The sequence below is a fragment of the Coturnix japonica genome, chromosome 1 (assembly GCF_054131305.1).
Source record: "Coturnix japonica strain WE chromosome 1, WE-NBRP24, whole genome shotgun sequence".
In the NCBI taxonomy this organism is placed as follows: Eukaryota; Metazoa; Chordata; class Aves; order Galliformes; family Phasianidae; genus Coturnix; species Coturnix japonica.
In genome coordinates this window covers 138,898,454-138,924,805 of record NC_140663.1, presented here as the reverse complement: position 1 = coordinate 138,924,805, position 26,352 = coordinate 138,898,454, and positions in this window count along the sequence as shown.

Below are 26,352 nucleotides of genomic sequence, written 5' to 3'. Positions count from 1 at the left end.
TCATAAGAAAATCATTTACTATCTTAAAACTCTCTTCTAAATTTCAGAATTGTCTTTCTTTGCATCCTGTAGTAGATCCTTTATCCTCAAAAGCAAATGTAAGGTTTCTTACACATACCTGCTAACGAAGATTTTGCTTTAATACAGTGATTTAAAGCTGTACAATTACAAAGACATTTGAAGTAAGAAATTCAATTACTATAATGGGAAAATGATGTTGTGACATTTATGCTTTTTGACAGCTCTTAAAAATGATTCAACTTTATTGCACTTTATTTTTGGTGCCTTACATTTTCAAGACCAAGTTAATGCTTACTTACTATATTTATAACAGGTATCATTCTGTAGGAAACATTACCACTTTTTGATGAGAGTATTTCAATGAAAGTTGAGGCCAATAACATTTTAAATTAGGAATGCAACAATCAAGGCACAATACTAGCTTACCTTGAGCCCAATAGAAGCACATTACAATAGAACAAAACCCACTATACTTGCACTTACTACAATAAATAAATAAATAAATAAAATTTGTATTTTGCAATAACATGAAGGCAAATTCTGGAATGATACATATGCATTTAACATAAGTCTGTGATCAAGTGACTACCAAAAGGCCAGAGAATTGTGACACTCCATGTAGTGAGAGGTAACTACACTGTGAAACACTGGGTTAAAAAAGATCTTATTATAGGTTTATTAAAACAAAAATAGAAATTAAAGCAAAAATGACTGTAAAATCTCAGAATTCTTGTGATTATTTATTTATGTATTTGCAAACAAAGAATTTAACATTAATAACTGTCTTTGGAGAATAAAAAGGAATTAAGTTGGAGAAGCAAGAAATTCTCAAACTTGTCCACACTAGTATAACAGTTTTTCTCTGTAGCTTGTTGAAGAACTACACTGAAAAATTCTGAACTTAATTTTTACAAAATATAAGTACAAAAACTTCTAATATATTTTATTTTATTATATTATTCCAGCTGTTATTAGAAAAAGAAAACTATAATCTATTTGTTACTGATATTTCAAAAGGTTATTTGAGGAATTTTAGGATGTAGCAAATTACTGGGTACACTGATTTAAGTGACCACCTCAAAAAATAAAATAAAATAATAAAATAAAATAAAATAAAATAAAATAAAATAAAATAAAATAAAATAAAATAAAATAAAATAAATAAAATAAGAAAATACCTGACTGTCTTTTTCGTTACTAAGAGGAAAAAAAAATAATAAATCTTTCATTAAACCAGAAAAAAGTCGGTTTTCATACTGTCAAAAACAAGAGGAGATAGAGTAGTTTAACTAAACACTAAAATCAATCAAAATTAAAGGCAGAAATTGTCAATTTTATTGAAAATGTTTCAGACTTGTCTTTTGAATATGTCTGAAAATGCTTTTTTGAGCTGAATTGGAAACAAATTTATACAGAAGGTATCTGTATAGGTAAGAATCTATTCATTAAGAAAGAAAAAAAGAAAACAAACAACAACAACAACAAAAACAACAAACAGTACTTACTACATCCAGGACTTAATTTGTTGTTCATGTTTTATCACTAGGATTTACCAGAACAAACTATTACCTAGAGAGCAGAGATGAAGTACAGAAGAAGAACTCATAATTAAGCATACGTGTCACAAAAACAAATAACAACACCCAGAATCTCTATCTAAAGCTATAATTGAAGCTAACTCTCATAAAAACTCCATCCAGTAGCACATTTTGCACGAGAAATTGAGATTACTACCATTTCTGAAGGCTGCATAAGTTTCACTGTGATTAAAACTGACAACTGGTCTTCCCTCTATTCCTATTTAGTTACCTTCTTATGATTTTCCTGTATGCTCATATATTTGCACTAGTAACAAAGCTTTGTAGAGATTATTGGTGATAACTGCCATTTTGTAGCATTTCATGCCAGAAATTTTGCTAAATTTTCTGTATTGCTCAATGATTAATAGTTCCAATGCAACATACAGATACTGAGAAAATAATGTGGTTTTCTTTTTGTAATCTTTAGTGTCATTTCCATTAGTCCTTGATATGCCCTTGGTTACAGAAAATAAATATTAAACACATAAAAATCTAACATTTTGGAATTATAGTCATTTCAAATAAATACTGAAAGCTGAAAGAACATGAAGTTTTCCTGTGCTGTAATTATACACATGCACACACACAAGTATATATACATATATACTTGTGTATAAGATTTGAAGAACCATTTTATTTTTAGTTGAGATGGGACAATAGCAGCAAACAAAATGTGATATCAACCTGCTTATCAACAGTGAAAACACACATCAGGACATAATGTGATGAATCAGAAATCTCTTTTATTCTTTTAATTTACTTTCTAAGCACTTGCATTTCTCATTTCTATAAAGTTCTACTTATTGCCCTATGCAAAATCATATCAGTAATAAAGTACAGCTTTGTAAGAATGCATACAACATAGCTGAGTCCTGTAGCAGTTAATACCTTTTTTTTTTTTTTTTAATTCTTTTGTTTGGACTTGTAGATTTAAATGCTTTTTTCAGTCATTCTGCTGCACTTATTTTTTAACCAAACCACATACAGAGAAGTTAAACCTAGATGCGCACATGCACATATAAGTGCTGCACAGCTGACTAGGCAAGGGCACCAACCTATTAACACTGAGAAAATTCTGAACATGAAAATCCAACAGCCTGTAGCTATTGTACACTTCTGAGATGATGATGTATTAAAATCTTCCTAAATATACTGAGAATAAGAACCTAGATTTGTAGCTTCAAAACCTTGAGAGTAATTCAGTGTTATATTCTTGAAGTACAAAGATTTAAAGGTTATGTTCCATCATCCATCTTTCAGTCTCTGCTTTCATTATCACTGCAATATTTTCTCATATACTTCTGAACAGTTTCACCATGACCAAACTAGTAAACAATAGTTCTGATATATCAGCATATTTCTTCCCACTGTAAACAAACTGTTCTACCAACATATTAAATTCAGTTTTGCTCCCCAACAATAATTAGACACTACTTTCATCACATTTGTAGATCTTTCTGTGATGTTTTACACAACATAAACCAAAACTCTTTAGCTGTGTGAAAAGTGTCAAATGGATTTCAGTATATACCTCTTCATTACCCCAAATATGTATGTATGCAACAATTAAAATAATGCATTCAAGTACTGGAGTACTGGGTAAAAAAGTGTAGATAATGGCTGTTTTTTGTTTTGCTTTGTTGTTTTTGTGTTTTTCTTTGTTTGTTTGTTTTTAAATCGATCATCTATTATATTAATCATCCATGTACTGGTTCTTTAATTTTTTTCTTTCTTAATTGTTTATCTGTTTACTTTCAGTTATTAAACTGGAGGACTCCCTTCCACTCCTTTCAAGCTCCAAACAGAAAATGTCAATAAAGATATTGAAAAAAATATTAGAAGAGTCCTTATATTCCTTGGGAAGGTGTTGATGTGGTCTGGATTTCAAATTGTGTTCTCTTTGATCTTCCTGGTTAGCAAGTGGGACCTAGGTATAAGAACAGCCCCACTGAATGATTGTGTAAATGATGTCACACTCAGGATTTTGGGATAATGAACTTCTGATTGTTTAAGGAATTATTGGATCAGTTCCTCTGGGGATCTGTTCGCATGGACATGGGATCAAAACAGAGATGGCAACTTTTTAAGGACACCTTTCTAAAAGCAAATTTGCTTTCAATCCCCCAGCTTAAGATAATAATAAGAAGAAGGAAGAAAACAGCATGGCTGAGCAAGGATGTGCCAATCAATTTGAAGGAAAAGAAGAACATGTACAGGCAGGGTTACATGGCCTGGAAAGAAAAAAGGGATGCTCTGTTGACATGCAGAGATAACAAGAAAGCTAGGGCACAGATGGAGCTGAACTGGGCAAGGGATATGAAAATCAACAAGGGATTCTACAGGTATATTCATCAAAAGAGAATATATCTCTCTGATAAATGAAAAGTGAGATATGGACATAGAGGTGGCTGGGGTACTAAAAAAGTTCTTTGCTTCAATCTTCACTGTTAGTCGGGTGACTCACATCTCTTATGTTCTTGAATCTCTAGGTTGAGAGTGGGTAGCAAAAAAAAAAACAAAAACAAAAAACAAAAAACAAAAAAAACCCACAAAAAACAAAAACAAAAACAAAAGAGCAAGTTCAAGATCACCTCAGGAGTGGTGGAATGCGTACAAGTGGACTGATGACATGATCTCCAGGTTCCAAAAAGAAAAAAATGAACAAGAAACCACTTTGTGTTTGAATAAATTCCAGTAGTCTTTCATTCATCAAGTATTCTACGTAAAACTAAATATGAAGGGAAAGGAAGATCCACATCCTTTTTTATTACTGATTTAATGTTTTTATGTATGTTTAAACTATTGTTCAAGAAACAACTTGGACAATACAGCATATTTCTGGAATGATCAGAGCATGAGGATCTAGAAATGAAGATATAGAAGTAAAGGCTAAAAATAACTAAAACTGCTCATGTAATGAGACAAAATTAAATTTCCCTATTGAAAATTACAATGCCCAAGGAGCTGTTTGATATATATATATATATTCAGAACTAGATCATTATGCTGTTTAAAAATACATTAACATCAGATTCTTTTGCCTTATATTTGAAGTGGCATAAAATCATTTGTGTTCTTACAGCTCATCACTCTTACTTTAAGCATTGAACCAAAACAGAAGAAAACACAGACAAAGCAGGAAAACCTGTGTATAAAAGAAAGTTGAAAACACAAATTATATGTGCCTATAGATACATAAGAAAGCAAGCTTACACAACTGAAAGTGAGAACAAAATTCCTATATGTAACTTTCCATATAAGGTCTAAATGAGACCCTGGAAACAACAATTTTAATGATTCTTCCAGAAACTCACAGCTGATACTATCTGAATATCATTTATGAGACATTTTCATATACACAAATTACATGAAAAAAAAATAGAATTGACTGCAGAACACTGGGTAGGAATAAATGAAGGATTTATTCATATGCACACTTACACGTTCAAAGCTGTCCCTGGTTATCTATGAAAACTGAATACTTCCAAGAGAAGCCTGTTAACTTGAAACATGAAAAAAACTGGACATATACATTTAAACTAATTGGTACAATTTTTGAAGATAAATATGAATGCTGAACAAGTAGTTGTTGTCCCGCTTCCCCAGTTCTAGATAGATTACTGGGCACATTAGTGCCTGTTTGGCTACAAAAGGCTGCTTCTGATAAGCTCAGTTTAATTCCATCCTTCACAGCATCTTGATATTATACCAAAATAATAACAATAATAGGAAAAAAGTATCCCTTCACAAGCTATGAAGATAGTTGAAGTTGGTACTTTAGCTCATGATATGAATTTTTATGGTAGCTTTGTTCAAAATATTATCTCCATTGCTTCAATCAGACAAAGACAGCTTTAAACTGTACACTTTACAAATGCCTGTATTTTTATTCTGAATGTGATTTCCCCAAGCTGTAGGTACCCCTTGCTTGCCTGAAGGCAAATCAATTATATTTCAGATGGGACCTCTTGGAGTCACTTACTTGTGAATATTTCATTACTTCCTTTTTATAATTTTAACTTGTGCTCATAGGTTTCTTCTTGTCTTGGTGTTTCACTGTAGTTTTTTGTTGTTGTTGTTGTTGTTGTTTGTTTGTTTGTTTCTTTTTTCTCTCTCTCTTTTTTATTTTTGGTTTTTTTTATTATTATTATTATTTTATTTTATTTCTGTTTTATTTTTAGCTAGTTGGCCTCTTTGTTCTGACAAGTTAGAAATCACAGAATCACAGAATCATAGAGGTTGGTAGGGACCTCCAGAGATCATTGAGTCCAAACCCCCTGCCAAAGCAGGTTCCCTACACCACGTCACACAGGTAGTCGTCCAGTCAGGTCTTTATCTCCAGAGAAGGAGAGTCCACCACCTCCCTGGGCAGCCTGTTCTAGTGCTCAATAAATATAAATATATAAATATAAGTATAAATAAATATAAGTATAAATGTAAGTTCCAAATCTCAATAAAAATAAAGGTTAATTGTAATCATTTCTATAAATTAACAAATGCACATGAATTGTATATATATTTTCTAAATAAATAAATACTAGCATATATTAATATCAGTTCAGAAGATAAAAAAGAAAGTAGAGAAATTGTTGAGCAGTCATGTGCCAGTAGGACTAATACAGGATACATTTTTCATAGCTAGACTGCACACACACAGTCATGACCTAATAAGGTATTTGTACTAGACATCATAAAGTCGGTTATGCGAGAATTAGGAAAATGAGTAATTTCACAAGGTTTTCATTTCAAATTTCATTTACAACTTAATGCCTCTGAAATTACACTAAATACTGCAGTTAGTATTGAGTTATCCTGTGTACATAATAAATCAGGATTTTTTTAACATGAGCATACTCTGATTCAGTAACTTGATAGCACATACAAATAGTAAGGTATTCTCGTTATTTATTTATTTATTTATTTTCACTGCAATGTACAAGAAAAGGTTGTGTTTCTTTATATATATATATATTTAAGTTCCTCCTAATGCTGTGAATGGAAGAAGTAATTAAAAAAAAAAGAAATCACTTTCATGGCACAAGGTTTATGCTAGTACAAAGGAATGATTCTTCCAAATAGAAGAAATAAAATGGTAATGAAAACCATTTACACTGATGACTTGCATAAATGGCTTTTCCTTCAACATCAACAAGGCTGAAGAATACATAGAGACAAGATGTATAAGACAGATTACATTCATATATTGTATTAGAGGTAGTCTAAATAAAGATTAAAATACCAGTAGAGTTCTCACATAGTGATATCTGTCCATTGTGCAAATTACTGATTTTTCTGACCAAGAGAATTCATTATGACAGAATGTCTCATTCACTTTGTAATAATTACTTTCTTCTTTTTGAAGAATAAGAACTTTATTCCAACAAGAATTTTCTTCTTTGAATAAGAACTTTCTTCTTTTTGCCCCAACCACCCACTTTTTTTTTTTTTTTTTTTTTTTTTTTTTTTTTTTTTTCCCCAGTAGGATTTCACACTGGCATGTTAAAGAATTTAATTTGCTGAATAAAGAGTAAGGCAGCTTCAGTATTCAGCCACTAAGGGGACAAGTGACAGCTTTATTCCCTGCATAAGTGGATGGAGGAAGTTACTGTTACTGTCACATATCTGGCACAGATCACTGTTTAAAGAGTAGTTCCACCAAAACAAACAAACAAATAAAGAAATAAATAAATAAAACTAATTAAAAATATATATATCAGAATAAATGTGTTTGGTATATATATATTTGTTTGTTTCTTTGTTTCTTATCTTCTAGAGCTATCCAACGTGATTAAAAGGCTTTGTGTCCTGAGCCTCATTTTTTCATATTGTTAGGAAGAGCTAATTCACCATTACTAAATACGATGTTCTGGAATGGGATAAAACAATTAAAAGCTACTTTGACAATGCATATCTTACAGTTGTCACTACATTTTACGTTACAGTATGTGCGAACTGTGCTAAAGCATATTAAAAATTATATGTTAAGCTGAATAATGCTGTTTTGGCTCATTTGTTTTACATCTTTACTTATGCTCTTTTTTCTTTTTTTCTTTTCTTTTTCTTTTTTTTTCAGAAATAAAATTCAGTCATAAAATAAATCAAAAGCTGTCAGTAAGTGATCAGGAATCTATAAAATAACAAGCAGTTGACTGTTCACAGCCTAAAAATAGCAGTTCTGTTCAGTGTTCAAGGAACAGCATTCAGAAAGAATACCAGTATAAGATAAGACTTCTGCTTATTTAGTCCTTATACTTCACTTACAATTATACTAACATGTACTTTTGAAGCAAATCTCATGAATCTCTTCACGTCAACAAGACAGTATAAATACAGCTAGAGGAAAGCAAAATACACGTTGTCCTGAAAGGAACCCAAAGGGAAGGCTTAGGTCAGCTCCTGTCTGAACAACCCTTGAGGATCTGAGCACAGAACTTGTCTCCTGTAATTTGTTTACTCCTGTTCTGAGAGAAACAGCACTTTCTTTATTTTTAGTGAATGAAAATGACTGTGTCAAATAAATGCATGACCCCATCATTTACTACTTTTCTTAACTGAAACAGTCCAAAAAGACTCTTAAGTCTGGCTGTTTTTCAGACTACTGCAATAATACTTTCAAATTTTAATGTCTCCAGCTCTGCCAGACATATGTATATATACATACATACATACATATATGTATATATATATATATACACACACAGACATACACATACATAAAGATATTTATATATATACATATATAGATATTTGTTATTAGATTTTAAAACTTGTAAATTGAAAGAAAGTGAAGCTTGAGTCATTAGGAAATATAAATGCCTACAAGTTCAAATCTACAACTTTTTCATATTGTCCTCTGGAAATATTCTCCTCCTCCAAATATGCAATTTTAAAGTCAGCAGGGAGGTCTCAGAACGTAAGCAAAAAAAAAAAAAAAAAAAAAAAGTTGGAATGATGGAAAATGTCTATTGTTTTTTTCACTTAAAAAAGAAGGCAATTATTTAAAGTAAATATAAAGTATTTAAGATACAGTGTGGAGCTTTCTTCCTTTTTTTCTATTCTTTCTTTTCTGGTCATTTGTCTGTGAGACAGATGGGGGGGGAGGGAGCGGGGGGGAGAATGGTAAATATTTTAAGCAAAAATATTAATGAATGTAATTGTATATGTGAAAGTTACATATACCCATAATACACATAATCGTGCATTATTTTATGAGCAATATTATAAATGTTATTTCATAATACAGAATACTTTACAGATTTCATTGTGTTCCATATTTTAGTGCTTAAGTATCACAACTGAGAAATGCATTCACTAAATAATAGAAAATCTATATTATTTAGTGGTGGCTAGAAACTTCACAGTTTATCTGATTTTTATTATTTATTTATTTATTTATTTATTTATAATGCAGGATTTCAGGGCATGAAAGACTGGCATCCCCATTTTTTTTTTTAATCATGATTGTTAATATACATTTACTACAAGTAAGCAATATGGTCTTTGTTCTTTATATCTGTTGCTTCTCGTTTGTTTCAAAATATGTTACAATTCCACAGAAAACTTTTCTGAATTAAATGGAAAGGGAGAAATTTACAGCTTTATGCTCACTACAGACTGAGACTTTTTTCATTTGTTTTGCTCTCAGTTACTTTACATTCTCTAGTGAAATGAAACATCAAATTGAATTCTCCATATACTGTAAAAAAAAACACACTATCATCCAATTCTGTGACTATATGCACATTTCATTTTCATTTTCAATAAAGTTTAACTTAAGGATTTCAAAATTCACATTTAAAAAATCAAACGGCTTTCAGCTTTTTTTTTTTTTGCTTTGTTTTTTTTTTTTTTTAAATCTTGATAAAAATAAAATAATGAGTTTGAATGGAGATCAGATTTTGTCTGCACTCAGGTACTTAAGCAATTTGTTCACCATTTTCTTAAATCACTAGGAAATACAATATGTTCTGAAAAGAACCTTCAGCAAGAATAACATGGTTGAAATGATAAAAGACTACAATTTCTTTCAAGCTGTAGGTCATGTGCATGTCAGATACACCACTGGTTAGCAAATATTCTCCAGATTTACTTATGCAAAATGAACTACTGCATTCCAGTTTCTGATTGAAAAGTGTGTATGATTAAAACCTGTTATCAAGAGTGACATCACCCAATCTGTGTAATCATAGCACAGAAAAGAAAAAATCACAGAACCAAATCTGACTCCTCACCTCCTGCTGTGCTTTTTCAGATCACGTTTTCAATGTGTTAGTAGGAGGAAATTTGAAACTAGGACAGCCTCAGTTTTGTGCATATTTTATTAATGACTTTGATTATCAAGATTGTCAATCATGTTCTTTCTGTCATGTTAAATTACACAAAATTCATAACTGGTGAAAACAACAACAACAACAAAAAAAATAAATGCTTTATCCAATAAGGAGAAAAAGATAAACCATAGAACATTTTGTATTTCTTTCTGTCATATTTCATGTAGCTCATAAAATCCATTCTCTTCCAAAAACTGTTTTTTGTTGTTGTTGTTGTTTGTTTGTTTGTTTTTAATTTTTTCATTCTCATTGCAAATTCTTCCTCAGAGTAATACCTCACTTTTCAGAAATCTTTGAGGTGGACAAGAATTAGCATGCTTCTGATTGATGCTTAACTGCGTGTAGTGTGATTAACATTAAATAATCATATGATGATTAGTAATGACACTTGCCATGCAGTCTTGAAATACCATCCCTTCTCTGTCGGCTTTAACTGAAGATGTATAAAGGATTCACAAGTTATCTAGAGATAACTGGCAGGGTAAATACCTAAGCCACATCTCCTTGTAAGAGGAGGTAAAAACAAACAAACAAAACATAAAGAGAATATTATTATTATTTTCACTAGAGTATTTTAAGAAAGACATTGATCCAGAACATAAGGCATTCTAGGAATATGTTTGTAATATGTTTTTTACTATATCTTAATGAGGTATCTTACTCTTCTGAGGAATTATTTATGAGTAGGTCCAATTGAAATAAAGTTATATAGTTTCTTAAGGTCTCAGTTACAATTGAAATAGAATCATTTTCTTCAGAGCATATGGTATGAGTCTATTCAGGCTCCACCCTCGGGTGCTGAGGGAGCTGGTGACTGTGATTGGTGAGCCACCCTCTTCCATAAACCAGTGCTCCTGGTTATCTGGAGAGGTTCCAGAGGATTGGAGGCTTGCTGATCTGACTCCCGTCTACAAGAAGGCCATAAGGATGATCTGGGGAATTACAGGTCTTTCAGCCTGACCTCGGTACCAGGGAAAGTAATGGAGCAAGTCATCTTGGGTGAGATCACATGTCATGTGTGTGGCATCCAAGGCATCAGGCCCAGCCGGCACAGGTTCATGAAAGGCAGATCGTGCTTGACCAACTTCATCTCCTTCTACAACTGAGTGACCAGTCTATGGACTATGGAAAAGCTGTTGATGTAGTCTACCTAGATTTCAGCAAAGCCTTTGACATGGTCTCTCACAGTATTCTCCTGGGGAAACTGTCTGCCCATGGCCAGAACAGGTATACCCTCCTTTGGGTAAGGAACTGGCTAGAGGACCATGCTCAGTGGGTAGTAATTCATGGAATTAAGTCTAGCTGGCAACTTGTAACAAATAGTGTCCCCCAGGGGTGGTACTGGGGCCCATTTTATTTAATATCTTCACTGATGCCATAGATGAGGGAATTGACTGTACCTCAGTAAGTCTGCAGATGACATCAAGTTGGAAGGTGGTGTTGATCTGCCTGAGGGTAGGGAGGCCATTCAGAGGGATCTAGATAAGCTGGATCACTGGCCTGAGGTGAACGGGATGAGGTTCAATAAGACCAAGTGCCAGGTCCTGCCCTTTGGCCACAATAACCCTATGCAGCGCCATAGGCTTGGGACCGAGTGGCTGGATGATTGTGAAGAGGAAAGAGACCTGGGGGTGTTGGTTAATGCTCAGCTAAACATGAGCCAACTGTGTTTCCAGATGGCCAAGAGGGTCAATGCCATACTGGCCCACATTATAAATAGTGTGTCCAGCAGAAGCAGAGAGGTCACACCTCGAATACTGTGTTCAGTTTTGAGCCCCTCACTAAAAGAAAGACATTGAGGCCTTGGAATGTGTCCAGAGAAGGGTAATGAAATAGGTGAGGGGTCTGGAGCACAAGTTTTTGAGGAGTGACTGAGAGAGCTGGGATTGTTTAGTCTGCAGAAGAGGAGGCTCAGAGGAGACCCCATTGCTCTTTACAGATTCCTGAAGGGAGGTTGTGTTGAGGAGAGGTTTGGCCTCTACTCCCAAGGAACAAGCAGGACCCAAGGAAATGGCCACAAGTTGTACCAGAGGAAGTTTAGATTAAATCTAAGGAAAAACTTTTTCTCTCAGAGAGTGGTCAGGCACTGGAATGGCCTGCCCAGGGATGCAGTGGAGTCACCATCCCTGGCAGTGTTCAAGAGGAGTCTGGATGATGAGCTACAAGATATGGTTTAGTAGCTTGAGGCAGCGGTGGTAATGGGAGGATGGTTAAACTGTATGATCTTGCAGGTCCTTTCCAATCTTGTGATTCTATGATTCTGTGTTTTGGTTCTTGGAGCAAAACTACATTAATAGCACACCAATGTTTATAGTTGCTACTAAGCAGAGTTGTAGAGAGCCAAGACTATTATCAGCAAATGGACTGAGGAGGGAACAGAACTAGGGAAACTGACTAAAACTGGACAAAGGGATATTGCATACCATATGACATCAATCAGGAGTTCTGAAAGGAATGGGAGTTCATCTGTCTCTCTTCCACTGCTGCGGGGGTGATAGCTGGGTAGGTGATAGCTTGAGAGGTGGTGAGCAACTGCTTGTACACTGTTTGTTATATTAATATATATGTTATCATCACTACTATCCTTGTACTTTTCCTACTTTTCTCTTATTCAGTAAATAGTTTTATCTCAACCCATGAGTTCAACTTCTTTTCTTCTTTATTTTTCAATTCTCTCCCCATCCCACTGGGAAGGGGAGAAGCAAACAACTGTGTGGTGTTTAGCCTTCTGATGGGTTAAAACACAGCACTTAGGTGAAAACAGTGACAACTTGCAGGCAGTTAACACTTACTAGAATGATTTGGCAGTATTCTGTAGTCATGTATAAAAAAATCAATTATATTGACCAAATGCCTAAATAAAGCTTTATAAGGTCCTTTTAAAACAGAGAATTGTAAAAACACTAAGATCTCCTGAAACATGTAAATCACTTGAATAGCATTTGGGGTTACATGAAAGTAGGTTAAATTTTCAAAATTGTGTTATCTTCTGTTTGTTCTACTGAGATTTGCCATTGTACTCATTTTCTCTCTTATGTCTAGTATTTAAAAACAGTTATAGAGGAATGTGAACTATCTAGAGAACATAAAGATGTCAACAAATAATGGCATAAGAGCTTGCCAAATATTTTAATTCTACAAATTGGCTTTTTACTTGTCTGAGATCATACTTATATTCCTTCTATGTAATTATTTTTTTTCTTTAACTATTTTGTCTAAGTTTTCACTTTCTGAGTAAGGAATTTCCTCTTAGTATCTAATCTAGATGTGTTCTCTCCTTTTATTTAGAAACATTCCCTCTAATCACTTTCAACCCTAGTAAAATTCACTCTCAGTTTTCTCTACATGCTTGCTTAGGGTGAAGAAATGATGCAATCAAGTCTTCATTCTTCCCCTGTACTCAGCACTGGTGAGGCTGCACCTCAAGTACCGTGTCCAGTTTTGGGCCCCTCTCTGCAAGAAAGACATTGAGGCCCTGGAATGTGTTCAAAGGATGGCAACAAAGCTGGTGAGGGGTCTGGAGCATAGGCCATATGAGGAGTGGCTGAAGGAAATGAAAATGTTCAGCCTGGAGAAGAGGAGGCTCAGGGGAGACCTTATTGCTCTCTATAACTTCCTGAATGGAGATTGTCATGAGCTGGGGGTCCGCCTCTTCTCTCATGTCATTGGTGATAGGACCAGAGGGAATGGTTTCAAGCTGTGCCAGGGGAGATTCAGACTGAACATTAAGAAGTATTACTTCTCAGAAAGGGTGGTCAGGCACCGGAATAGACTGCCCGGGGAGGTGTTGGAGTCACCGACCCTGGGGGTGTTCAAGGAAGGAATGGATGTTGTGTTGAGGGACACGGGTTAGTGGGAACTATTAGTAATAGGTGAACAGTTGGACTGGATGATCTTTTAGGTCTTTTCCAACCTTGGTGATTCTATGATTCATTGAGGAGGTGTTCCAGCCCTCTGATCATCTTTGTGGCCCTCCTCTGGGCACCCTCCAACAGCTTAAAGTCCTTCATGTGGTGGAGGCCCCAGAACTGGATGCTGTACTCCAGGTGGAATCTCATGAGAGCAGAGTAGAGGGGCAGAATTGCCTCCCTCAGCCTGCTGGTCATACTTTGCTTGATGCAACCAAAGACACAGTTGGCCTTCTGGGCTACAAGAGCACATTGCTGTCCCTTGAAACTTTAATCAAATGGCAATGACAAATCCTTTTTTCTTTGGGATGCTCTTGCTGTTCATTGCATCCCTTGCCAAATTCAGCTCCATCTGTGTATTGTCTTTTGTAATTTAACTTCTACACATTCAGACAGCATTTCTGTATCCTTCCCAGGCCATGTATCCCTGCTTTCACTGCCTGTGCACTACCTTCTTACATTTCAATTTGATCAACACATCCTTGTTGAGCCATGTTGATTTCTCGGGTCCCCTGCTTTATTTCTTACACATGGAAATGGTGAGCTTTAGTGATCTGAATGTGCTATTAAAGTGTTGCCAACTTTTATCTTTAAGGACAGCATTTGGGGCTCTCTCCCATCTCCCATTTCCTGTCGAAATCTTTTAAAAAGCTTTCAGCCCTTAATTGTAGTGTTCTAATTGTGTGATTTGTCCCACCATGTTAACAGGGTAGTAACTAGGTAAGTCTCCTAATTTCAGCAAGGTTTCTCAATCCTCCTGCTTGTTTCTTATCCTATGTGTGTTTTTTTGTTTGTTTGTTTGTTTTTTTTTTTTTAATCTTAAGTAGATTTCAAACACTCTTGAGTCTCACAAATCTGGAACATATTTTAGGTGAGAAGATTAACAAAACAGTATTTTTCTACACATTCACCACCATTAGCTATGTATTTTCATCAGCAATGAATAAGAGCTTGCCTGTGCTTGTAAAGAACAGCACCAGTGGAGATGACACTGTCATTGTCGCCACTGCTGAATAGCACTATCCACTGCCTCACTGTGTCCATATCCACTGTTTAGTTTCCAGAAACATTCAGTAAGCATCAATGAATATTAGTGGGTGCATTTTTTTTTCTGTATGAAGGAATCCTTTCTTCACATGCACTTCCAAGTCAGGCACCATTTTGTCAGACTTCTCCTCTGCTGCCACCTGTGGTATAGTGAGAAAATTTAATGGAAGGCTTAATCATATATTTCACTAAGGCCTGCCTCTGATGTCATAGAATCATAGAATCATAGAATGGCCTGTGTTGAAAAGGACAACAGTGATCAGCCAGTTTAAAACCCCTGCTATATGCAGGGTCATCAACCACTAGACCAGGCTGTCGAGAGCCACATCCAGTCTGGCCTTTAATACCTTCAGGGATGAGGCATCCACAACCTCCCTGGGCAGCCTGTTCCAGTGTGTCACCACTGTGTGTGAAAAAACTTCCTCCTAGTATCTTATCTAACCTGAAGCTCCCCTGTCTTAGTTGAAAACTATTCCCCCTTGTCCTATCACTACTCCACTCTTGTCATCCAGTCATACTGAGTAAAGGTAGAATACCTAGGCTGTGCATGTCCAAGAAGGAGTGAAAAACAAACAAACAAAAAAAACATTCAAGGAATTAGTTAGCATAGGACAACCCAATGTCTAGAGTGAGTTAGCGATACCTGCTTTGTGGAATCATGAGTGTGCATTTTGTGTTGTATAAATATGACTGCTTAAGAGACACTAGTTGCACAATTGGGGTGGCACAAGCCCCCCAGTGCACCAGTGTATAAACCCTAAATAAGCTACCTTACATTCTGACTCTTGTGAGTTTGAGTGCTGTTCTGCAGGTCAATACCCTCTCCTGCTTACATGCTCCTTTCAAGTATTGGAAAGCCACAATGAGGTCCCCCTGGAGCCTTCTGTTCTCCAAGTTAAACAAGCACAGTTCTCACAACCTTTCCTCACAGGAGAGGTGCTCCAGCCCTCTGGTCATCTTAGTGGCCCTCCTCTGGACCCGCTCTAAGAGCTTCACATCCTACTTGTGCTAGGAACCTCACACCTGGACACAGTACTCCAGATGAGGGTTCAAAAGAACCAAGTAGAGGAGGACAACCACCTCCCCTCCCTGCTGGCCACCCCTTTTTTAATGCAGCCCAGAATGTAATTGGCCTTCTGGGCTGCAAGTGCACACTGATGGCTCATGCCCAGCTTCTTGTCCACTGGAACCACCATGTCCATCTTCACAGGGCTGCTCTCAAGTCATGGGCCAAAATAATAAAAGAGGAGGTATTACTTTTGGAGCAGCCGCCATACTCTTTATAAATAGATCAAAAGGCTAGAGATAAGATAATAACAAAGAGGAATCCTCTTTTTAAGATTTATGAATGACTAAAGTCACCACCATGATGCTTATTTTTGTCTAATACATTGTCATTTTCTGAATGGTAAAATTTTCAGCTTGCTTTATATATACATGTGTGATATAAGAAGTGTGAGAATAAAAATAGTAAATCACTTCCTCACCTTTGTTTTCATTGATCAAATGAGAACTTACACATAATAATTCATAAATTTTGCCTACAAATTGCTGAAGACAATTTAACTGTTTACAGTTTAAGTGAACATAGAATCATAGAATCACGGGGTTGGAAATGACCTATAAGATCATCTTCCTCCCTTTACCATACCTACAGAAAACCCCTAAACCATATCTTGTAGCTCCCTATCCAGATGCTTATTGAACACTACCAGTGGTGGTGACTCCACCACTTTCCTGGGCAGGCTATTCCAATGCCTGACGTCTCTCTGAGAAAAAAAGTTCCTTCATATGTCCAGTCTAAACCTCATCTGATACAACTTGTGGCCATTTCCTTGGTTCCTGTTTGTTGCCTGGCAGAAGAGGCCAAGCTCCTCATCATCACAGCCTCCCTTCAGGAAGTTGTAAAGTGCAATGAGGTTTCCCCTGAGTCTCGTCCAGGCTAAACAATCCCAGCTCCCTGAGCCGCTCCTCATAAGACGTGTGCTCCAGACCCCTCACCAGTTTTTTTGCCCTTCTCTGGACATGTTCCAGGGCCTCAATGTCTTTCTTGTAGTGAGGAGCCCAAAACTGAACACAGTACTCAAGATAAGGCCTCACCAGAGCTGAGTAGAGAGATCACCTCTCTGCTCCTGCTAGCCACACTATTTCTTATACAGGCCAGGATGCTGTTGGCCTTCTTGGCCACCTGAGCACACTCTTGGCTCATGTTCAGCTGAGCATTGACTAACACCCCCAGGTCCCTTTCCTCTTGACAGTCCTTCAGCCACTCAGCCCTAAGCCTATGGCACTGCATGTAGTTATTGTGGCCAAAGTGCAGGACCCAGCACTTGGCCTTGTTGTACCTCATCCCATTAACCTCAGCCCAGTGATTCAGCCTACAGCCCAGCAATTCAGCCTATAAACATCCGGAATGGAGGACAACTTTTGAATTTTCATATGATGTTCGGAGGTGTCAACATTCTCTGTCATCTGGCTTACACAATACTTTATAAAAAAATAAAAAATTCCCTAACTCATTTCTACAAATATTTTTCTGGGCAAATATTAATATCATTTTTGTTTGTTTAGTTCAGCTTACTCCTACTCCCTCTAATTTTAACAAGCCTTACAGATACACCATAATTCGTAGATCACATCAGTTTGCCAAAGGTCTGCTATAACAAACAAGAACAAAATTCATTTGAAATCCTACCTTTATTTATTTATTTACTTATTAAATAAATTCTGATGTATAGTATTCTAATCTAATCTTCAGCTCTGTAGTAATAAACTACCTGCTTGGAAATGACTCAGTATAACTTTATGGAGCACTGCATAGAGCTAGTTACAAATATAAACTTCTGTGGCAATCTAGCATAGCATGCTAAAGCCAGAAAAAGTAACATGGCAAGTAATTGTCTTCAGATGAAAAATGAAACTAATAGAGAAACCTCCTAACTCCGCATTAAAAATATTTATACAGTTAAGATTTTATTTTATTTGTCTATTATCTTTGAATTTTAGCATGCTGAAGTAGTATCACTATTATTTCCTCTTTTCAATTAGCTATTGAGGAAAAAAAGATGCTAAACAAAAAAGTTCTGACCATGATCTTTCTCATTAGATCAGTACCCACAGCTTTCTTTAATTCCCAAAAATTATTGATGTAATTTTTGAAGAAAATTACCCAGCCTGATAGCAATCTGTGAAAACCCTAAAATTCAATTTTAAATGTCAATACGGTAACAGTAAATAAAAAAAAACAAAACAAAAAAAAAAAACAGGACTATGAAATAATGTAAAAAACATAGTTATAATCAATTATAATTACCAGAGAAAGCTTTTTTTGTATACAATTCTTCATCTGTTATCAGTAATAATTAAAAGAAAAATAGATTTTCTCATGTTTACAGCTTTTCGATTGTTATATTTGCTTTTAAGGAGCTCCTAGAAGTATTAGTGTGCATCATACTGAAACAACAAACTTCCTATACTTTCTAAACCTTTGATCTATAAGATAATTTTAAAACTATCTTGGACAAAGTGTAATAGACAAAGAGAACAGTTATACTTCTGTCCAGAAGATCAAACTTTACATTTTTGTCTTAGGAAATGTGAATAGTAACAAAAGTTTGAAAACCAAATTCCATTATGAGCGTACTTTCAAGCACTTAAGGCAGCAAATATGACCAGATTCGTAGTCACCTTAGTAATAGTAATAGTAGTAATAGTAATAGTCTCGTGCGGGTTGGAAAGGACCTTAGAGATCATCGAGTCCAACACCCGGGATTCGAGCCTCTGTGTAGCAGAGTGGCACTTCTACCACTTGCGCCACAGGGGGGATTCAAACCCCAGGCCCTGGTGTTGCAAGGCGGCATTCCTACCACTGCGCCACCTTAGTCATTCAGCGATTTTTATTTCTTCTAAATAAGTAGCCAAAATGTATAAAATTGTATATTGACTTTGATATAATAAATCACAGTTAACCAAAAATATATAATAAAACGTGTAAAACATATTTTTCTATTTTCTTCTCTTGTTAATCTAGCACCATTCATACAACCTGTAAGATTATGTTGTTGCTGTTGTTGTTTTATTGCTGTTTATTGCTGTTCATCGTGGTTTTATGATTTTTTTATTATTGGTGTTCCACGTGATAACATTATGTAGCACACTGGGAGTTAAAAAGTTAATGCTTTAGTTTAGGGAACCTGTCTGGAAGAGAAGAACTACATATCCCAAAGGACTGCATTCCGAGAGGAGACCATGGCAAGGTAACCTGGTGCCCCTTTTTTCAACTCTCCTCCCTGCTGCTCATTGTGACTGCACTCATTGCTTCAGCAATAGCATAAGGCCTACAGCTTTTGGACACTCTCTCATTGTATTTGATTTCTTAGCTTCAGTTCTAATTATATTGCATTATGCTGTGTTATCTTGCATTCCAATACCATATTTAGTAAATTAGTTTGTTTCTCCTCAGATCATTACTGCTGTTTTTAATTATTTTGGGGTCCCCTGTTTCTCTTTTCTGGAGGCATGGATCTTGGATCTGCAGATCTTTCTGCCCCACTAGTCACAGAACCAGGCCAAACCAGCCCATAAATCATCAACACAGTTGTAACAGTATTTGAAGATTTTGTGCTTTTTTTCAGAACTACACTCCATAAAGAATTGTACTCTAGGGAAGGCACAACATATATAATGCAGTTGCAGATCCTGGAGTCCATCTTTCTTGAAAAGCAGCAGTCTTTTCAGGAAAGGCAATACGGTCTTCATGAAAAAAAAAAAAAAAAAAAAAAAAAAAGAGCGTGAGAGGAATAAGCAAGACTTCTTGCTGACTGACACAGTCCTGGCTGACACTTACCACCTGCTGCTGGTGAATGTGATTCTGTGATTCTGTGATGGAGTATGAAAGGTGGTTATTGATCCTTTCATCTCCCCATGACTCTGCAAGTAGCATGGAATGGATCACTGGATCACTGGTGGAGCCTATATCTATTCAGTTCCTTTCAAATAAAAAAGAAATTCTTGAAGCTTACAAAGCTTACAGGAGAAGGTATATATGTGTTTGTGTGTGTGTGTATAGTTCTCATGGTCTCTAGAGGACACAGGTAGCTTTTTTTTTTTTTTAAAGTTTAATTATATTTTAATTTTTTATTTGAGGTGTGGGGGGTGAAGAAAGAAAAAGGGAGAAAGAAAAAATAAGCAACCTGAATAGGAGACAGTGAGAGCAGAGAGAATGAAGATAAAGTCCTTGAAGATACTAACCACTTCCAAGCTTACACAAGATAAAAGGAAGAAGTGACTTTAAAGTAGGCACTGTAGAAACTGATACTATAAACATGAATAGGGGTGAGACGCTATGAGATTACTGGAGTACTGACATATACAGTGAGGAGTTCAACTCCTTCAAATAAATTCTATCAGGTCAAACAAAAAAAGCAATCTAAAAAGAAATAAAGCACTAAGTGAAACTAAGTGAATAACTGTGAAGGGAAAAAAAAAAAAAAAGTATATGGCCAAGAACCAAGAACTCAGTTTTTGGAGGTGATATCCTAACTTAATCGTTGGTTCAAAAGCTAACAGCAGAGAAAGATACTTCCCTATCCATTCTCAGCAAACAATTTATTATTTGTAAACAATGAATAATGAATATGTTAATACTTATGTTCTGTTTCATTCAGGTTTTGATTATCGCTGATGCACTAGATTTAGCTTCATATAAGGAATGAACATTGAATTTGGACCAGATAGTCAGTAAGAGACAAAACACACAGAATCAAAAAAAAAGAAAAAGTGAAATAAAAATTAAAGAACAGAAATCAGCTGAACAATATAGATTTATCAGACAAGATTATATTTAAATTACATTATATTTAAGTATGACATTTATTTTCCAAGTGAATAACACTATGATGGATAATTCCAGTGTTACTTCTTTTACACTAGCCAGTACAAATTTTCTTGATCCAAGCATATACTTTTGAATTTCTACCACTTATTCTCCATATGACATTGAAAGTTTATTCCATATGGTTTCTACTAGTTTCCTTCAGAACAAAATGCTTATTTTCCCTAACTAACTCATCAGTCTCCAATCCTATCAGTGCACTGCTTATGGGAGAGGGAAGGAACTTTCAGGCCATATCTCATATCATCATGATATAAGTAACCAACGAATAATTAAACAACAAGCACTTGGAAATAAATCATTGGTTTTTTGTTTGTTTGTTTGTTTGTTTTCCCCCCCTTCTAATTCATACTAAAAGAAGTATGGGGTAATTAGGTTTCCTATAGCTGTTATGGCTTTCATCATTTAAACATTGGTACTTCTGAGCTGTAGTGTGGCAGATTGTCATCCAGATTAGGTTTTACATTAGTTACACTATTTGGTGTTCCAGATAACGCATAATTATTTGACTATACACACAAAATCATCATTTTGACAATTTCAGACCTGCTATTTCATTATTTTCTTGTCAATAAAAGTTCTGCTGATCTTAAAATGAAAAGTAGGTACCTCCAGAATTCAATTCAAACTTCAAGTAAAGCTGACTTCTAGAGATACCACCCAGAAGAAACTGATAAGAAATATTTTGGGTTTTTGGTGCAGGCGAAGAAGTTGATTCTACTGTGTTCGTATGCATAATTCATTGTCCCATCATTGAAATAACACAACTAAATGGAATGATTCTTGAAAAATGGGGATGGGGGGAAAGGCAGGATTTTATCAGCTTAAAAATATGTGTATTTCCTGAATACCACAGCAACCAAAGCTGCCCTTAATATGCCCATAAGTAAAAACACTTTCAAAAAGGTCTGCATGAGTATAACATATGGTGTTTTTAAACCAAACCAAACCCAAAAGAAAAACAAAACAAAATGTTTCAATGAAAAAAATCCAGCCTTATTATGATTTAAGGCCTTCACCTAGCTTTAGAGCTAATAATGCCATATTTTTTTGTACAGGATAGTCATAATAGGATCATATTACCCCATTCATTTCTATGTCTAAAAATAAATTCAAAGTGTTCTTTAGGTGTAAATACAGTATATATTAACATGTCCTTTTCCACAAATTCCTATATTAAATATTTCTAAGAATTAACAGTTCTGAATTTATGTTTTAGATAGTTCTATTTTGCATATTCTGGCCACATAATCTGTGGCTAGGTACATCTTTTGTGGAACAGCAGAACATAAAACAAATGGTTGCTTTCCAAGAAGTCTCACTTTCCAATTCTTAAATACTTTTAGGAAAATATTTCTCAAAATACGTAAGACCCATATTTATAACATTACAAATTAGATTCGAACTTCTTCATTTTTGCTTAAGGTGACAACATTCATAACATTAAAATGTAAATATTCATACAATGGACGAGACTTAAGGCTGGTAAATCTAAGCTAATTTATATCAGCTGAAACATATAAAGCTGGGCTTTTGAAAAATGCATGACTAAAAGTGGCATAGTACAACATGGTTTCTTATGTGATAGTATTTCTCAAATATTATCATCTGATTTATTTAGGAAAACAAACAAACAAAAACATTGTATCAAGGAAGAAAATAAAGAAGACAGCAAGCGTAAGGTCTTGTGCCTCATGGCATTCTTCTGGGCAAATTCTCCAGTTGTGAGATGAATAGATTTAGGCTACAGAGGCTGATAAACTGGCTCAGTGGTATTGCTTAAAGAGTTATAGTGAATAAGACTACATGAATGGCTGGAAGACGGACACCGACAGTGTTCCCAAGGAGTCAATTTCAGCAAAAGTCCTGTTCAACATTTCTATCAGTTACCTGGATGCAGCAGTTGAGTTGTCAGTAAGTCTGCTGATGAACCTAAACTGGAAGGTGCTGTTGACTCTCCAAAATAACAGGAGGCCTTGGAGCACTGAGTGTTCAGTAATGGCATTAAATATAAGAAAAAAAAATGTTAGGTTCTGTACCTGTGGCAGAGTAGAAACACAGGTACAGATTGGAAGCTGGAGAGCAGCTCAGCAGTGAAGGATCTGGGGGTGCTATCAACTACAGAATCAGTGCAAGTTAGAAGTGCATCCTGGCAGCCAAGAGTTCATTAAACACAGCATAGCTAGTAGCCAGTAGAAAGAGGTGATTCCCTTATAACACTTAGCATTGTTTTGGACTCACCTTGCATGCTACGTGCAGTGCTGAGATTCGAAATATATATGTTAAAAATAAATAAAAATAAATAAAAATAAAATCCCTGAATGAATCTAGTGAAGTGCAACAAAACTGATAAAAAGTTAAAAAGTTCTGGAAGTCACGTCATATGATGAGAGACTGAAGACACCTGAGTTATCTAATCTGGAGAAAGGAAGGCTAAGAGGATTTGAATTGCTTTCTACAAATTTGACAATTTCCTGAGGAGAAGGGAAAATAGAGAGGGAAGTGCCAATATTTTCTCCTTGGTAAATGACAAGTGGAAGTGTGGGAACAGTACAAATTGCATCACTGGAGGTTTGAACTGGATATTAGGATAAAATTTTCTACCATAAAGGTGGTCAAACATAGGAACAGGCTTCCTAGTAAGGTGGTTGATAATTAATTCCCTCAGTAATATGTTTTAACCTTTGTTTAGTCCTGAAGGAGACAGTTGGAACAGATTATCTTTTAATGTGCCTTCCACCTGAACTATTCTATTCTATTAATGTGGTCTAGTCTAGCATAACCAAGTCTAGTCTATTCTTATTCATTTTTTACTTGAAATAATCATTAATCCTCTGAATTAATTTTATTAGTACAAAATGCAACAATTTGTATGATTGTATGTGTTCACTCCTAGATAAGCCAGTTTATTAATGTGTTTGAAAACTGATACACAAATTCCTGTCATTATATCTTTTGCCAAAAATGTTGTCTGCTTACTGAAGTTCAGGTGTTAAGTTGTGATATGACGTGGGGAAAATAGTAATAAAAAAATTATGTACTTCACAGAACTTTCAAAGATCTACTGAGGGTTATTTTTGTATTGTAAAATCTGTAAATGGGTGCCAACCAACAACAAAGACACACTTATCCAAACACATGCGAAGTGACAGTAGTTGGCTAAGCAAATATCCTGTAAGATTTTGTATAGTTGTTAATCATGGTATTTGATCAGCTCCCACATAACACTGACAGCAATTACAAATAAATAAATAAATAAATAAATAGATAGATAGATAGATAGATAAATAAATAAATATTGGAATGTGACGATACATACATATTCACCATGGACAGGGGAGATAGGAACATGCATGTATTTTTCTGGTTGGTTAGTATCAGTTTAGATTTTAGAAAATGTCTCAAAATAAAATGAGAAATAAATTTATAAATGTCGTTTTTAAAGGGGGCAATTGAATAAGAACACGCGATCCTAAATCCTGTACCTAGTTGTATTTTTTATCCAACTGCAATGGATAATCCTCTTCTTCTCTCATTTAATTCAGCCTAGGTATTTGATTTTAAGTTTTATTGTTCTTAAGAAAGTATAGAGATAGATACTGTATAATTATATATGTACATATATAATTAAAAATATTCAAGCTATACCTATTCAAAAATAAAACCATCAGACTCTAAAGAGAATTGTGGTCCAGTTTTTGTTCCTGAACATCAGACAAGACAATTACTCATAACCGCAGTAAGAGTACCTCCAAGGTGATAGACAGAGAAATTCATTTGTTCAAGTCTAGCACCAAGTACTGAAAAATGAAAGCTGTAATTTCATGATCTCATTCTTGAGTATCTTTTATTTACAGTATATTGTGTGGGTATGGAACTGTTTATGCATGGTCTGAACCACGATAATCTTTCTAATTATACAACATGTAAAATACCATCCTAACCACACCACTTTGTACATTTGTCAATTGTACATGTGCCATCCCCAGTTTAAAACATAAACTGAATACAGTGAAGGCTGAATGTATTCAGTTTGATTTTTGGATTAAATAACAAAATAATAATAATAATTTAAGAAAAAGCACACACACACACACACAAAACAAAACAACAACAAAACAAAACAAAACAAAACAAAAACTTCTATCAGTTTTCTATACCCACACAGAGAACAGAACTCTAGTAATAGAGGCTTCTTAACTCTACAATAACTCTTTAATAAAGGTTTGGAAGGAACTGAAGCTAAGCCTGAACAAATTCAGTGAGAAGAACCAATATTAACGAGGGTAACAAAAACTTCTTCATGAACAGCTGCTTGTTGTTTGTTTTAAAGAAGCTTAGTTTCAAGATCTTTATAGTATACTCATGTTAAAACAAACCTTGTGATTACTTTTATACTACTATATACAAAGGCATTCTTGCAGTAGTTATTCTAATAGCTATATATATGTATTGAAACTTCTTTTTTCTTTTGGTGAATATAAATAGATTTGTCAATTAAAAACAGGTGTAAATAAAACTAGATCATTACCATTACACTGATATTTGTAAAAATGAGTCTGTAGTTCCTAGACTATCTGTGCTGATACAAGTTATTTCATATGCTATATAAAGACAAAAAAACCAACCAACCAAACAAACAAACAAAAAAAAGTAGTGAATAAATATAAGGAGAATTAGATTGAATTTGTAACACAATTTAAATAGAATGATAATAACTGAATAATTAATTCAAAAGCACAATCTTATTTATTACGGTTCCATTAAGTAAGTATATTCCATGTTACTTGGTCAATGCTTTATAGTGAGGGAACACAAAATTAGACCATGTTTGATCGTAATAATCACAGATTTATTTTTTTATTTAGGTATATAAAAGGCAGAGTAAAATACTACAGCTTTATCAATAGCATGAAAACTCATCTTTCCAAGTTTTGAAGTATTCTTCCTAAGATTTCTTGAAATTTCTGCTGGTCTTGTTATTTTATTTTAATTTTTTTCCCCCTTAAGTCAAAAATACAGCTCTCTTGAACAATTTGTAATCAGAATTGGGGGTTAGGGTCAGGAGACTGTTCCCAGAATTAATGAGTAACGCTAATTACATAGTGGTTAATACTTACTGAAATAATCCTACAGGGAACAGAAGGATAAGCATTTTAAAAGTAAGTGTGCTTTCTTTGGCCTTGGAGTGATGAAATCACTGTTCTTTAGGACAGAGGACATTGGAGTCATTTCTCAAAACTGCCTAGGAGTAGAACATTCAGTTCCTAGGGGGGAAAAAAAAAAAAAGGTTGATGCTTCTGTAGGTGAAACTGATTTATTGTCCTCCTAGACAATTTATCTTTTGCACTGAAGTAAACCTTTTACAGAAATAAAGACAGCTGGAGAACTGCGTTACTCTTTTATTACTTAACACAGTAAAAAATAAAAATCTTCCATGTAATGAATAAAATAATGAGACAACAGATTTAGTTCAGGTTTCTTATTTGTCTAATGCTTTTATCTTTTATTTAATGCCTTCTATGGGAATAGTAAATGCACAAATCTGTGAAAGAAAGATTTCAATATCAAGG